A 13,972-nucleotide genomic window follows, 5' to 3' on the forward strand; every position below is an offset into this window, starting at 1 on the left:
TAGATAAGTATTTATATCTTGGAACATGAAACATGTTGTTAAAAATAAAACTCTAAATCCTGTTTGAAAGAAATAGATGAGTTATTTAGCAAAGTCCAAAGTTTGCCTTCGAAGTATTTTGGCATATTCGCTGTCTAGCAGGATGTGCAAACTTTAAATAAAAACCACAGTGGAAAAAATGTAAAAGAGCTTGGAATTTATTATATATAAATATTTATGAATGGAAGTTAGAAAAGCAAGAAACTCTCTGTAAATAATGGAACTGTTAGAAAACCTTCCGAGCAAAAGAATTCTCAGTTCTAGAAAGGAAACAGTGTTATTGCAGACATTCCAGATAGGAAAATTACTATTGTAGGGGTTTCACACTTTCACACCCTTTAGCTATTGAAAACAAGCGGAACCAGTAGATTAAATTCTATGGCCAATCAAGCTTAATGAGTTCATTCAAAAAGAAAACCCGAAATAAATTCACCTTAAGAAATAAGGCAGAAAAGGAATTTATTGCAAATACCATGCGGAAATTAACACAGATAAATAGAAATATAACCCAGACATGTACGAAACTACTGGAAAATAAGACTAACATGTCCATGTTGTAGCAATAACAAAGGAAAATGCATAAAACAAATTCTTGTTAAGGCATGGGTAAACCCCAACTATGTAGCAGAATGAATGCGGAATTGGAAACGAAACATATAATAATATTGCGTAAAATACCAAAACCTTAAAAATTGGTTAACTGATTAATGCCCTCAGAATACCAGAGAAGGTCGAGCCAACTCGGAATGAAAACCTTATAAGAACTTTGCAAAACATAAACCTGTGCTGAGTAAGAATTTCGATATCCTTCCAAATACGCATAAATAGATAATAATCAAGCATGGAAGGTACAAAGGCTTGGCATAATAAAGTTCTAATCAAATAAGGAAAGCCTGATTACAAAAATCATCTATCCACAACCGCCATAAGTTAAATTACAACATGATTTCAATGGAAAACTAGCAACCCATCTTGGCATTGCATACCCAAAACTTAAATTTAAACAAATGATGGCTTTATGAGCAGAGCCGAGAAATATAGTGCCCTGGGCATCTATACTCTAGAATTCAGAAAACGTATAGACAACAACTGACAAGTTATACAAACAGTTCAAAGATTAAACAACAAGCTGGCAAAGTTAAGCCAATGAAACCCTTAAGGCTCTAAACCCTTCGTACCAAGAAATTCCCAGATAATCTTTCACTTTACCCGGAGTTTGGATGGGTCATTGAGATTGCAAATCCACAGACCGACACAGGGAGGTAGGGTCTCGACCCGAAATGATCATTCTCCTACTGCTGGAAGCCTTCAATGAAAACTAACCAAAACAATAAGCGTTGCTAATTAAAAAGGAAGAGATAACAAATGTCAGTTGCAAAACAAAAATACTAAAGAACAAACAAACATCTCATTACTTGGATGGGTATGCTGTGTGAAATTATTCCAAGTAAGAAGCACCAGGGTCGTCTTGGTGAACTAACCACACAGCAAGTAGTCACGGAAAAACTATGACATAGCAAGGGAGGTATTGTCAACAACATGAAGAAGAAAAGGCGAACCTTTGAGAAACCACGAAGCAATGACCTGGAATTGGGTCGCTCTACCAGACAAAGAGAGAAATGCCAAAATTGCCTGAGGATATGTTGGACAAAGGAATTAAGGCAAATACTCTTAGTCGTCTGATGGAGTTGAGCCATAGAGGATCGTCGATGGGGCAATCATACCGAGAAGGTGATGAATAGCTGGAAAGCAACCGAAATCGTCCAGAAATCTGCTCCCACCATCTCTCGGGGGTGGGAATCCAAGGTTCAATGTGTTAGGTTTTAGAATCATTAAACTTAAATCATGTGAAATATGTATATCATTATTACAACAAATATATATATATATATATTACTTGTAATATGCGTAGAATGTGTGTTAAGCAGTAATATTACATGTGGTCATATAATAACCTAGTCATTAATACTTTATAGATAAATGAAATCAAAATTTTGTTTATGTTTTATCATTGTACTGTCGTAATTATTGTTTTTATTAAGAGATGTGACACACCTCCAAGTAGCGATTTAATTGCTAAGTCTATAAACACATACATACTCTACCCCTCCGGTTTTGAAAAAAAAAATAGATATATATATAAAATCAAATTTTATTATAAAAATATAAACATATCGATAAAATTAACATATTAAAATAATAAATATATTAATATTTTAAATTTAATTAAAATATATATAAAATTATTATTATTTAAAAATAAATAAATAAAATATTTAGTACAATATTGGGTTAAGTGTCTCTTTCTACATTTATCCACGGAATTGATTTCAAGACTATTGTATATGCATTTCAAGTCAATAATAATCTAGATATCTTTTGGAGTATTTTATTTTCAAGTCAATAACAATCTAGATATCTTTTTGAGTATTTTACTTTGAAGTCAATAATTGTATTTTATTTTCAAGTCAATAACAATCTAGATATCTTTTTGAGTATTTTATTTTAAGATATTTACACTAATTTACAAAATTTGTAAATTAATAAAACTTTTTCAATGTAATACGAGGTGATAATAAGTTAGGTAAGAAAACTAATAAAACTTTCTCAATATAATATGAGGGGATAATAAGTTACGTAAGGGTGCGACTTAGTGTGGATCTTCTAAGTATTTCTTTAGGATAATGTTTCAATGTTCCTCTAGGATAATGCATTTTAAGCCACAATATTTCTTCAGGATAATGTTTCAATGTTCCTCTAGGATAATGCATTTTAAGCCACAATATTTCTTCAGGATAATGTTTCAATGTTCCTCTAGGATAATGCATTTTAAGCCACAATATTTCTTTAGGATAATGTTTCAATGTTCCTTTAGGATAATGCATTTTAAGCCACAATAGATAAAATCAAATTGAGAAGCCTAAAATTAGATTTGAATAAAAATGATAATTTTGTGTTAGTATCTTTATAGAATCTAATTTTTCATAGTAATGAAGATATTTCAGGTTAGTTTCATATTTTTTATGTCTAATTTTTGTTGATGATGTTTACATCCCTTTTGCTACTAGCACTTGTGTTTGCATTGTTGTAAGTGTAACGATGTCTTGTTTTAACATATCTTTTGTGATTTTAAAATATTTTTTTCCATTTTCTTTATAATGATCATGGGTGCAAATATGAAGCTTGTTTACATTGTTTGGTAAGTATGGGGATTTGAAGTGAAGAAAAGAAGCTTGATTGAGTTATTTGAAAGCTTACATATTGTTTGATCGATCAATAAGACAAACCCTCAATCGAGCTCCTATATAACCCAAGGTTATCTGGGATCTCGATCGAGCTAAGGGCTCAATTGAGCTAAAAGCTCTATCAAGCATTGTTTTCAAGTTTCCAGCCAATGGAACTTGGGTGTTGTGTATTAATAAAGAGGCTTGATCAAGCCCTTGTTTAACCATGTCAAAGGCTCAACCAAGGGTTTGTCAAACCCTTGATCGAGCTATTTCAAATTTTACATTAAGCCCTCGATTGATCTTTTTAAGTAGTTGATTGAGTTGTTGGAGGTCTAAAGAACAAAGTTTTAGCTCCCCTTCTTCCAAACTCTTTACAACACCATCTTGTAGCTTGACGGACTTAAGACAATATTTATCCTTAGGTAGCGGAGTTGATCATGTTGGATTGGTGAAGGAATCCTCTACTCAATGGCATATGAGTTTGACATTTTTAAAAATGTTATGTTTGAAATTATTTGGACAATTTCAAAGGGGCTAAATGAAAAATCAATAACATAAAATATACAAAACAAAACAAAAATTCAAAAAATACCACCATCTTCATTTATGAGTCCTCTTGAAAAGAGTACAGTTTGTTTTTGAATTTGTTTAAATAATAGAAAATATGTATGTGAACTCATGTGTCTAAAAAATGCAGTTAAATTTGCCAACTTCAAAAAATAATAAAAAATATAATTTTTCATAAAAAAATAAAGTTTAAATATGCATAACTTAATTCTCTCTGTGTAGATCACACACACACACACACACACACACATATTAAAAGTTATACAATTTAGACTAAGTTATTGCACATGAACACACGCATACATGTTAAGATGTGCGAAAAATTACAAGGACAAGCATTTAATTTAATGGAAAATTGACATATTATATGACAATAATTTTTTTTTGCAAGAAATATCATTAGGACAACAACATAATTCTCCACAAATTGTCTTTTTACTCCAAATCAAAATTTGCAAAGCTTATATGAATTTTGAGGGCTTAAATTCGAAAAAAGAGTAAACTTTTGAAATTTCATTACCATATTTGGTCCAAAAGTGTAAACCATATTCACATTTCCACCCTTCCCTGCCATGGTTGGTCCTATGCTTCCTTAAATCCTTGTCAACAATTCTTGTTCACTTCTCCTATAGTCATTACAAGTACTAACTATATCACCAAGTACATTGATATTTGGGCTCTTCTACCATATGATTCATAAATGCTAGGCACATAATCTATCCACTTCACCAATACACAACCTTATCCAATTTCCATAATCCACAATTCCTATAACGATTCTTCTTGAATAAGGGTACAAACACCACTTGTTAAAGAAATCAAAGGCCAATCAATAATCAACATACACTAGTCATTTTAAACAATACTAAAAGAGAAAGTTGAGTTAGGTTTGTCCTCTAACTAAACTCATTTCTAGATATCACCGAGTTCATGCACTGAATCAAAGGCCGGGGTAAGAATTCAAATTCTAACTGTGAAACTCATAAAAGATTGTACAAAGAACCTGAACCATAAATTCCATTGCATAGAAAAAGAAACATTAATACAAGGTAAGAATTCAAATTCTAAGCGTGAAACTCATAAAAGAATCTGCAAAGAACCTAATCCATAAATTCCATTGCATCGAAAAAGAAACATTAATACAAATTAATATTTTCTATGCTAAACTTGCACTCAACCATAAATTCCAAAAATCATTCCCCTTCAAGGATGAGTAGCCAATTTTGAAATTCTTGTCCACTAGATGTGGCATACCACCCACCTTTGGCCTTAGGAAACCCACATGCCACCTTCTCTTAGAGTTGCATGCCTAGTTTAACTTATATGATGTTCATGTGCACATAAGGAGACCATATGACTCCTAAAATCCCAATGCAAGCTTAGAGATCAATAAAACTGCTTTTGGTTGTAATTAGGAAAGGAATCTATTCAAAATGACTATAATAGTATACTAACTTAAAATTAATATATTATAAAATCCTTGAGGAAATGCAACAACTCCGTGATGGTAGTCACGGATTTTAATGGATGAAAAGAGGAAAATAGAGTCATTGGAGTAATTCTTTTATTCATAGGGAGTAAAATTATGAAGAAAATCCCCAACACTACAACTATGAATGAATTTCCAACTCCATAATGAAACACAATAGTCATTTAAATAACAAAGGAACCATTTAAAACTTATAAGCAAAAAAACATCAAAGCAATACAAAAATTCACCACACAAAAGCTCAATATTTACCTTGAAAATCCAAAAGAAAAAATTGATATTCAGTTGGCTTTGGCTAGTCTCTATATTTCTTCATAATGTGTAGGTTATTGTACCTCTAGTTTCTTGAGTCCATTCTCAATCTATACTTTCAATTTAGATAGAAATTCCTTTCACTTTCAGCCAAAAAAACCATTATTTTATTGAGGTCCAAAAGTAAATAGGAAAATAGCTCAATTGAGGTTAAGTTATAAGGTGAGGCATCCCCAACTCATCAACTTCCCTAAATTTAGAATCGGCTTCTCCTCCTTGTCTTTATATATATAGATATGTGTGTGTGTGTGTGTATTATTTCATGCCCTCTTTTGTTTTAACACCACTTATCTTTTCTTTTCTTTAATTTTTTTCCCTCATTTACTTCTTTTAAAGAGAATATTAAGTTATTGTAAACATATACACTGTTTGAGATGATATGGGATCCTTCACACTATTGACCCTATCTCCTATCTTATTCATAACCTCAAATATCAATTATATCAATTTTCATAGAACCTTATTTGATAGCCCAACCCACTATTATCAAATGTGATGTGATGCAAAGTAAGTGGAAAGTACAAAAGACTTCTAGATATCAATGAAAACTATAACACATAATATTGAAGAATAAATGGTTATATGTTGAGGAGTAAGTGGAAACGACAAAACCCCCTGAGGTAGCTCACATCGCAAATATGTGTTATGGAAAGTTATGTGAGTGATGAAAGACCTATGTTCAATCCTTGGAATGAGTAATCTATGTGTCATTTATGAGGGTATGGTAGTTAGATCTACAATCTAGAGGTTATAATGGTAGTGGTCAAAATTGAGTCCAGATTACCCTTCCACTTTCAATATGGGTTTAATCATAAAAAATATGTGGAGAGTTTTATTTGGATATGGCATATGGTCAAATATCATTAAGGATAAATACATGTATGGACAATATTTCACCACATGGGTAAACAATGGTGCTAGAAAAAAATCAAAGGCATCATACATCTGGAGAAGTATGCTACAAGTCCTACAATACCTTACATGTACACTGGGAGGTCGATGATGAATCCAAGATCAAGATAGGCCTAGATGCTATAAATGGTATGATCGAAAATCATTCTTTATTTTCCCATATTCTTAATCATGTCCATGGAAAAGATATTTATTTTCTTAATCAAAATTTTCAATGAAGACCCTATTATATGGATTAGCATGCATGGTATAGGGCATGGGATTTAGAGCTGCTAGTCGTATATGCAGGCGAATGGGAAAATTATATTACAAATCTTCGAAATGCAGGTATCACTCTTAGTGAACAAGAGGATCACATGTCATGGGGTGGCACTCTAAAAAAGGGTCATTCGATGGTAAAAGACATATATATCAGTTTGCCCAAGAAGGAGAGGGAACATTATTTTCCTAAATATTTTTAGGTCATATGGAAGTGGGATCTTCCTAATAAAATCAAATGCTTTAGTTGGTTGTCTATTCATGACCGTATACTGACATGGAAAAACCTTCAATGACGAGGATATTTTGGGTTTGGGATATATCCCCTGTGCATGAGGGGATCAGAAGACATAACACAATTGTTTCTCCATTGTCCATATGCGATGGCACTATGGGATGGGGTCTTGGAAAATTACAACATTGCACCTATGGGACATTTTCAGACACTATATGCTTGCCTACAGTCATCGATCAAAAAATACCTCAGACACAGAGCTCTACCTTTGCATATCTTCTGGTCCATATGGCGTAGCCGCAATGCAATTGCATTTGAACAGTAAGGACCAGTGATCCAGGAGGACATCACAAAGCTAGTGGCTTTTTACAATGAAATAGGACCGATGAAGGAGAGAAACTATTACAAAAAAATGCAAAAAGAGAGACACATGGCAAGTATACCTTGTGGGTTTTTATGACTGAGCATGTTCTTGGAGAGAGTGCGGATGTGGTGCAGCCATATTTATTGAACCAAACAAATTCTTCCACTTCTAGTGGGAAGGAGGAAAGGGTACTAATAGTAAAGTTGAGGTCATTTCTCTATGGGGAGTTCTGGTTGCGGTTAAATGACTAGGTATAGAGGAGATTCAAATACGTGGCGATGCTAAGGGCATCATAGAATGGGTGAAGGGATACAATAATTTCATACCACCCATTTTAACTAACTGGATGAAGCACATTAGAACTCTGGTAAATACCTTAAAACAAGTAATTTTTGACCACATACATAGGGAACAAAACATGATAGCAGATTTACTTTCAAAAAGAGGAATAGCAAGGGACTCAAGTAAGTTCTATTTCTTTGCTTTCAAACAGGGAGCCATGATCAATGCTTTTGGCATTAATTATTCATAGAGGCATGGGGATAGCATCATAAGGCATGTATCTTTATTCCCAGTAAAATGATAGCAACAGAGCACCCAAAAGGATGACATGCAGGGATATCTATTAATTGTTTTTGGCATAGGTAGTATTACATCCGAAATATGAACAGTAAATAGACTATAGAAACCACAATGCAACAAATATTAGATTTCTCAATGAAAATTCGTTTTGATGTAAAAGATGACTAAAAAAACAGAAAACAAAAATAATATAATATATACTATCTTTTATATATATAGATAGATATATTTCCTCTCTTTTTTATATTAATATGAAGAAATATTTTTTTCTTTCGGGAAAAAAAAAAATACCTCGTTATCAATTCTTTTAATATTAAAAATATTAAAATAACAAATACAAACCCAACCTCATTTCCAATTCTTTTAATATTAAAAAAAATACAAACCCAACCTCATTACCAATTATTTTAATATTAAAAAAAAAGAGAAGCAACCATCACATAAGACTTTTACAATCGAGACATATACCAAACTCAATTTTAGACCGAAGGCATATACCAGACTCAGTCCACGTAACACATGCATTTTACGACAGTAGTGTTTGTGTTTGTGTTTGGTTGGACAAAAATAAATAGAGCAACTGAAATCCAAACTCCTCAACCGTGATAGCTGTCACCCTTCATATTTCAATTTCGACAGCCTGCGACGAAATGATAGCGAAACCGTGTTTCCTCTATACCTTCGGGCCACAACGTCAGCGCTTTGAAAATCAAATCGCTTTGAAGATTTCAAAGTCCGATTTTGCACTGGAAGCCAACTAAAAATGTAACACAATAGCAAAAGGTTACGTATCCTTATTATTGTGCTTAGTTTCTAGTTTCTAGGATTTTATTACTATTTTCTTTCTTAGTTTTTCTAGTTAGTTCTCTTGATGTGAAGTTACATAAGCCTATGTTTGCTAATGAAAATACAATTGAAAATTTGATTTCACTCTTAGGTGTTGAATTATGCTCATGAGTGGGAAATTCCACATTTTGGTATCAAAGTGAACCTTTTATCCATTTTGATGGGTTTGGGTATAAGGCTTTTTGTTTCTCCAATTTTTGTTCATTGATCCAATTTAGGTTTTGTTGTTGGACTTTTTGTTTGTAAGTCTTCGTCGAAAAATACTTTAGGGAGCTCTCTCAACGCTTCTTACCATTGAGGCTTGTCTTTGACTTAGTTTTTCTCTCGCTTTGCTTGATCATCATTGACATGACACATGCCTTGAGACCTCATGATGGAACTCAAGTGGAGAGGTTGATGTTGGAGCATAAATGGTTAGTGGAGGTTTGAGAATGATGATTCTAATGGAGGGGTGATCATCCAATGCCTAAAGAAGGTGAGGGAACTTTATAACAAAGTGGGCATTGAGGGAAATTTTCTAGCTTCTCGAAATTCACCTTTTAACTATAATTAACTTATACAGGCTCCTCTTGCTTTCACTGAGTAGATGGCTGCAACCTTCCTTTACATATTTGTTCTTTTTTCTATCTATTCAACATGTTTATGAATATAGTGTTGAATCCCTCTAAATGCATGCTATATTCCATGTCCATTGATGATGCATAAAACATAATTTGAATTGGATGAGAAGAGTGGAATTATTCTAGATTTTTCATTATTGTGTTGGAATGATAACTTTCAACCCATTTTTAAAATAGAACTCCACATTCCTTTGAGTGATATGGATGCTTCTATAGACCACACAAACCTACATTTTATGGTGATTTACAAATGGATCAATTATGTTAGTGGGGTCCTCCTGGATCACTCTTCCCCATTAAGAACTTTGTGGACCATTAAAAGTATGGTTTCATTTAGAAAATAAGCGAGGGTAAAACTCTCTCACTTTTCTAGCTTCCATCTATCATGCTTTACTTGGATGCATTCCTTTCAGACCCACATATAGATATTCTAAATCACCTCTTCATAATGTCCTCACACTCTTTTAAAAAATAATATCTTCCGACAACTCATGAAGATATTCAAGAGGAAAATATACATAAGAAGGAACTTGAGCATTCTTTCCTTGATCCATGATCATAGAAGGCTCACATAGCTTAAAATTTCCAACATTAAGACTCGAACAAGAAAGCATTTCCACCATTCATTTCCAAAATTTTGAATGGACCATACCTAATTGACTTGACCATATTACCTTAACCTTTAAGACATTTTTTTGCTAATGTGTAGTCAAACTTTATCACTAACTTGGAAGTGAAGATCAACCCAATGCTTATAATGGCTAGCCTTATACTTGGGCTCAACTCTTCTCCAAATTTTCATCCCAAAGCTTAGGATGCTTGTTACAATATCCTTAAAGTAAGTGTACCACTATCGTGCTGACCATTTCAATTTTTCCATCATTTTGTGGGTGTCCTTCAGGGTATTTTTTAGGGACGAAAAATAGCCGAAAGGTGAATTTTTAGGATAATATTTTGAGGTAGGAAAATATTGTATATTACTTAAATATTTCAAATTTCGCCTTATTTCAAACCATATTATTATTTTTGGATATAAATAACTTGACCATATATCCCATAAGGAATCATATTCACCTATTTTCAAGCAAACGAGAATAGATAATTTCCAAGCTCATTGTATTGGGTGCCCTATCATATCCATCCATGGTATTTAATGTGATGAAGGTTATTTAGAGGTTAAACCATAAGGTCATTGTATTGGGTGGCCCATGGTATTCATCCATGGTATTTGATGTGATGAATCATATTTAAAGGTTTGGTATACTCATTTATAAGATGCCTAAGGGGTGACATTGATCATGGATAATAAAGTTATATAGTACATTTTGTTAACACATTTTGTGTTGAAAATTCTATGATGTAAAAATATATATACACACTCATTTTCTTTTGAATACCAATGCATTAACATTATATATTTTGTTCCATAACCATTTAAATCAAAATTTAGTAAAATGTCATAATGGTGTCATATAAGTTATGAAAAATTGTTAAGGTATTTTTTAAAGGCTTCTAAATAAGTATATTGGAAAATGAATTTATATGAAATTTTATAATTTTAGAAGATGGATTTATAGTTGGAGATATAATTTAAATGGTCCAATATATATAGTGAGAAATGCATTTTAAATTAGGGTTTTGCATTTTAGTGTAATATTGCTTTAGAAAACCAATGTTATTTCTAATTAGGTTTTTACTTGAGCAAACTTTGTATATATTGTTAACATTTAACTATATTGAAAACTAAATTTATATGGATTTGAACAATTTTAGTGGAGAAAAATAAAAGATTTATATTAATTATTTAATCATTAATTTTACTTAAATACGGAATGATTTCAACATCCAAATATACATGTTATAACTAATAAAATAAAACCTCAAATACTTAGTGATGACTTTTTTGGTATGAAACATATTGAAAGATATCTATTGCAACCTCAAGAGCTAATGTGTTATCTTTGTTCTCTATAATATTCCTTTGGAGTATAGCTAGAAGCTTCATATGGAGAAAATTACTCACAAATTAAAGAGACTGAAAACAGTGGTTTGGTAGTGGATTAGTAAGAGGAAGCGGGAGCTAAGCAAGGAACTGGTATACAAATCTAAGAAGATCATTGGAGAATGAAAAGAAAGAAGTTGGACACCATATGAAATATTAGAGATCATGAGAACAATATACTCTAGAGAGAGGTTGTTCGTTATTTCAAAAAACAATATTCGGATCCACGGGTTGGTAATGCTTCGTAACAATTGGAGATTGCAAATTATTTCCGCTGCATGGTAACTGTGGAGGCCACTGAATTAATGGACTCCCTGATAGCATCGTATGAATTACAAGAGGTTATGAAATCAGTGGCGAAGGAAAAAAGCCCATGGCCGGATGGTTGGTAAATATAATTTTCCATCTACCTTTTTGACATTATGGAATGGGATAGTGTGGAAATGGCAGATGGATCGTGTAGGCTGGGAACTCATTGCAATTTTTATCTCTTTGATGTTGTGGCAATCGTTCAAGAATACATCCACTCTTATCAAATCCCAAATACTGTGGAATTCTGCATGGATAATGACTTGTGTCTCCTCGGCGAATATGGCTATTTTGATTAATGGTAAACTGACAGAATTTTTCAAGATATCCAGGGGCTTGCGCTAAGGACGTGCGCTCTCACCCCTTCTATTCATCATGGTAATTGATGGGCTTAGCAGGGGAATTAGAGAAGTTGTGGAGAACGGTTTGATTGTAGGTTATAGGGTGACCATAAATACCAGATCTACCCACCTCAGGTTTGTAGACGACCTGCTATGTCTTGGACGAGCTCACATTCAGGAAATGGCGGGCATTTCATCTAATCTTATCACATTTTGGAAAAGCCTCAAGTCTTTTTATGAATCGGGAAAAATTTGAATTGATATGTGATAGGGAGGACATGGAGACAACCTTGGCGATTGCAAATATTTTTGGTTTTAAAACCCGTTCTCTGGAGGATGGTTTCAGGTATCTGGGTTTCAACCTGAAACCAAACAACTACGTGAGTCCTGATTAGGACTAGCTTATTGAAAAATACAAGAAAAAGTTGGGTCAATGGGAGCATAAATGGTTAACCTTGGGTGAAGACTTGCGATGATTAATTCAGCCTTACAGGGCATTTCCGCATATTGGATGCACATTTCCATTTACCAGAGGTTGTCTCCCTGAAAATTGATGCAATCATAGCCAAATTCTTATGGAGTGGAGTTGGAAAAGGGAAAAAATTCACCTGGCAAGTCTGAAATGAATCTGAAAGTGGGAAAAAAATCATAACAATATGAAAATTTAAAATCTACCAACATATCAGTTAAAAGTAACAAAACCATGATTTTTTTTTTTAATGTATGGTGCCCACTAGAGTGTATGGCTAAGCAAATTTAAAATCTACCAGCATATGGGTATTTGGTAGTTGAAGGTGACAAAACCCATGTTTTTTTATGTTTCTCAATGTATAGGATGGTGCCCTTTGGTGCGTGTGGTTAAGCATTCAAACTTGTTCATGTGTGAGAAAGGTCGTGAACGACCAAAGTGAGATTTCAAGGCATGTTTTATTAATGATGTATATTCTTATTTTTTTTAAAAGAGGTTGATTCACTTTGGCAACCAAGTTTTGTTGGGATTTACTTTTTATTTTCATGTGGAAAAAAATGAAGAGTAAGTTTATTACACAGATGTAAATGGGTATATGGTTATAAATTGTGATATGATTGGAGATTCATATATGGAATGAGTACGAGAAAATTTAATAGTTGTCGTTGCTATATGTATATTGGAGGAACTATATTTGTAAAACCATTTTCAAGCCTACTTACTTCTAATTTTGTGATTCACATGTTTAAGTTATAAATATATATCTAGGTAATGGTTAAGAGCTTGAGTGGGCCTAATGGTTAAAAGAATGTGTTTCCTCCTAAGAGCTCACATGTTCAAAACCAGAGGGGGTAGAGTATGTATGCCTTTGTAGACTTAGCAGTCAAATCACTACCCAGAGGTGGGTCCCTTGTCCCACCATCTTATTCAATTTAGTGGGAAACTTCCACGGGATAGGTGTTTATTCAAGTCAATTTAAAGGGGTTGGTATGTTGACCTTGACTTTATCAAAGAATGATTAAGCTAAATCTTGATTAATCAAATGGTAGGTCTCATGGTATTTGATGTGATGATCAAGGAAATATTTAGGGAAAAAAATTGTTAATTGGCTATTTTTTTGGACATTTTCTGTAAAAAATCATAAAAATAAATAAATAAATAAAATAAAATAAATAAATAGCCCATTTGGTTACAAATTCCCTTATTTTTTACATCTATATGATTAAATTGATGATATTTGCCAAAAAAAATCTTGCTATAATAGTACATTACATGTTTTTTATTGAATATTCACCAACATTTTATATGTATGATTTTTCAAACAATAATTGTTGCATATAGTACTATACATAGGCATAATATTTGAATCCTTAAAAAATACCCTAGTGATGATGTCTATT

This window comes from Pinus tabuliformis, chromosome X, assembly GCF_031772625.1.
Source record: "Pinus tabuliformis cultivar Carrire ecotype Pingquan chromosome X, CPIR1, whole genome shotgun sequence".
NCBI classification, from domain to species: Eukaryota; Viridiplantae; Streptophyta; class Pinopsida; order Pinales; family Pinaceae; genus Pinus; species Pinus tabuliformis.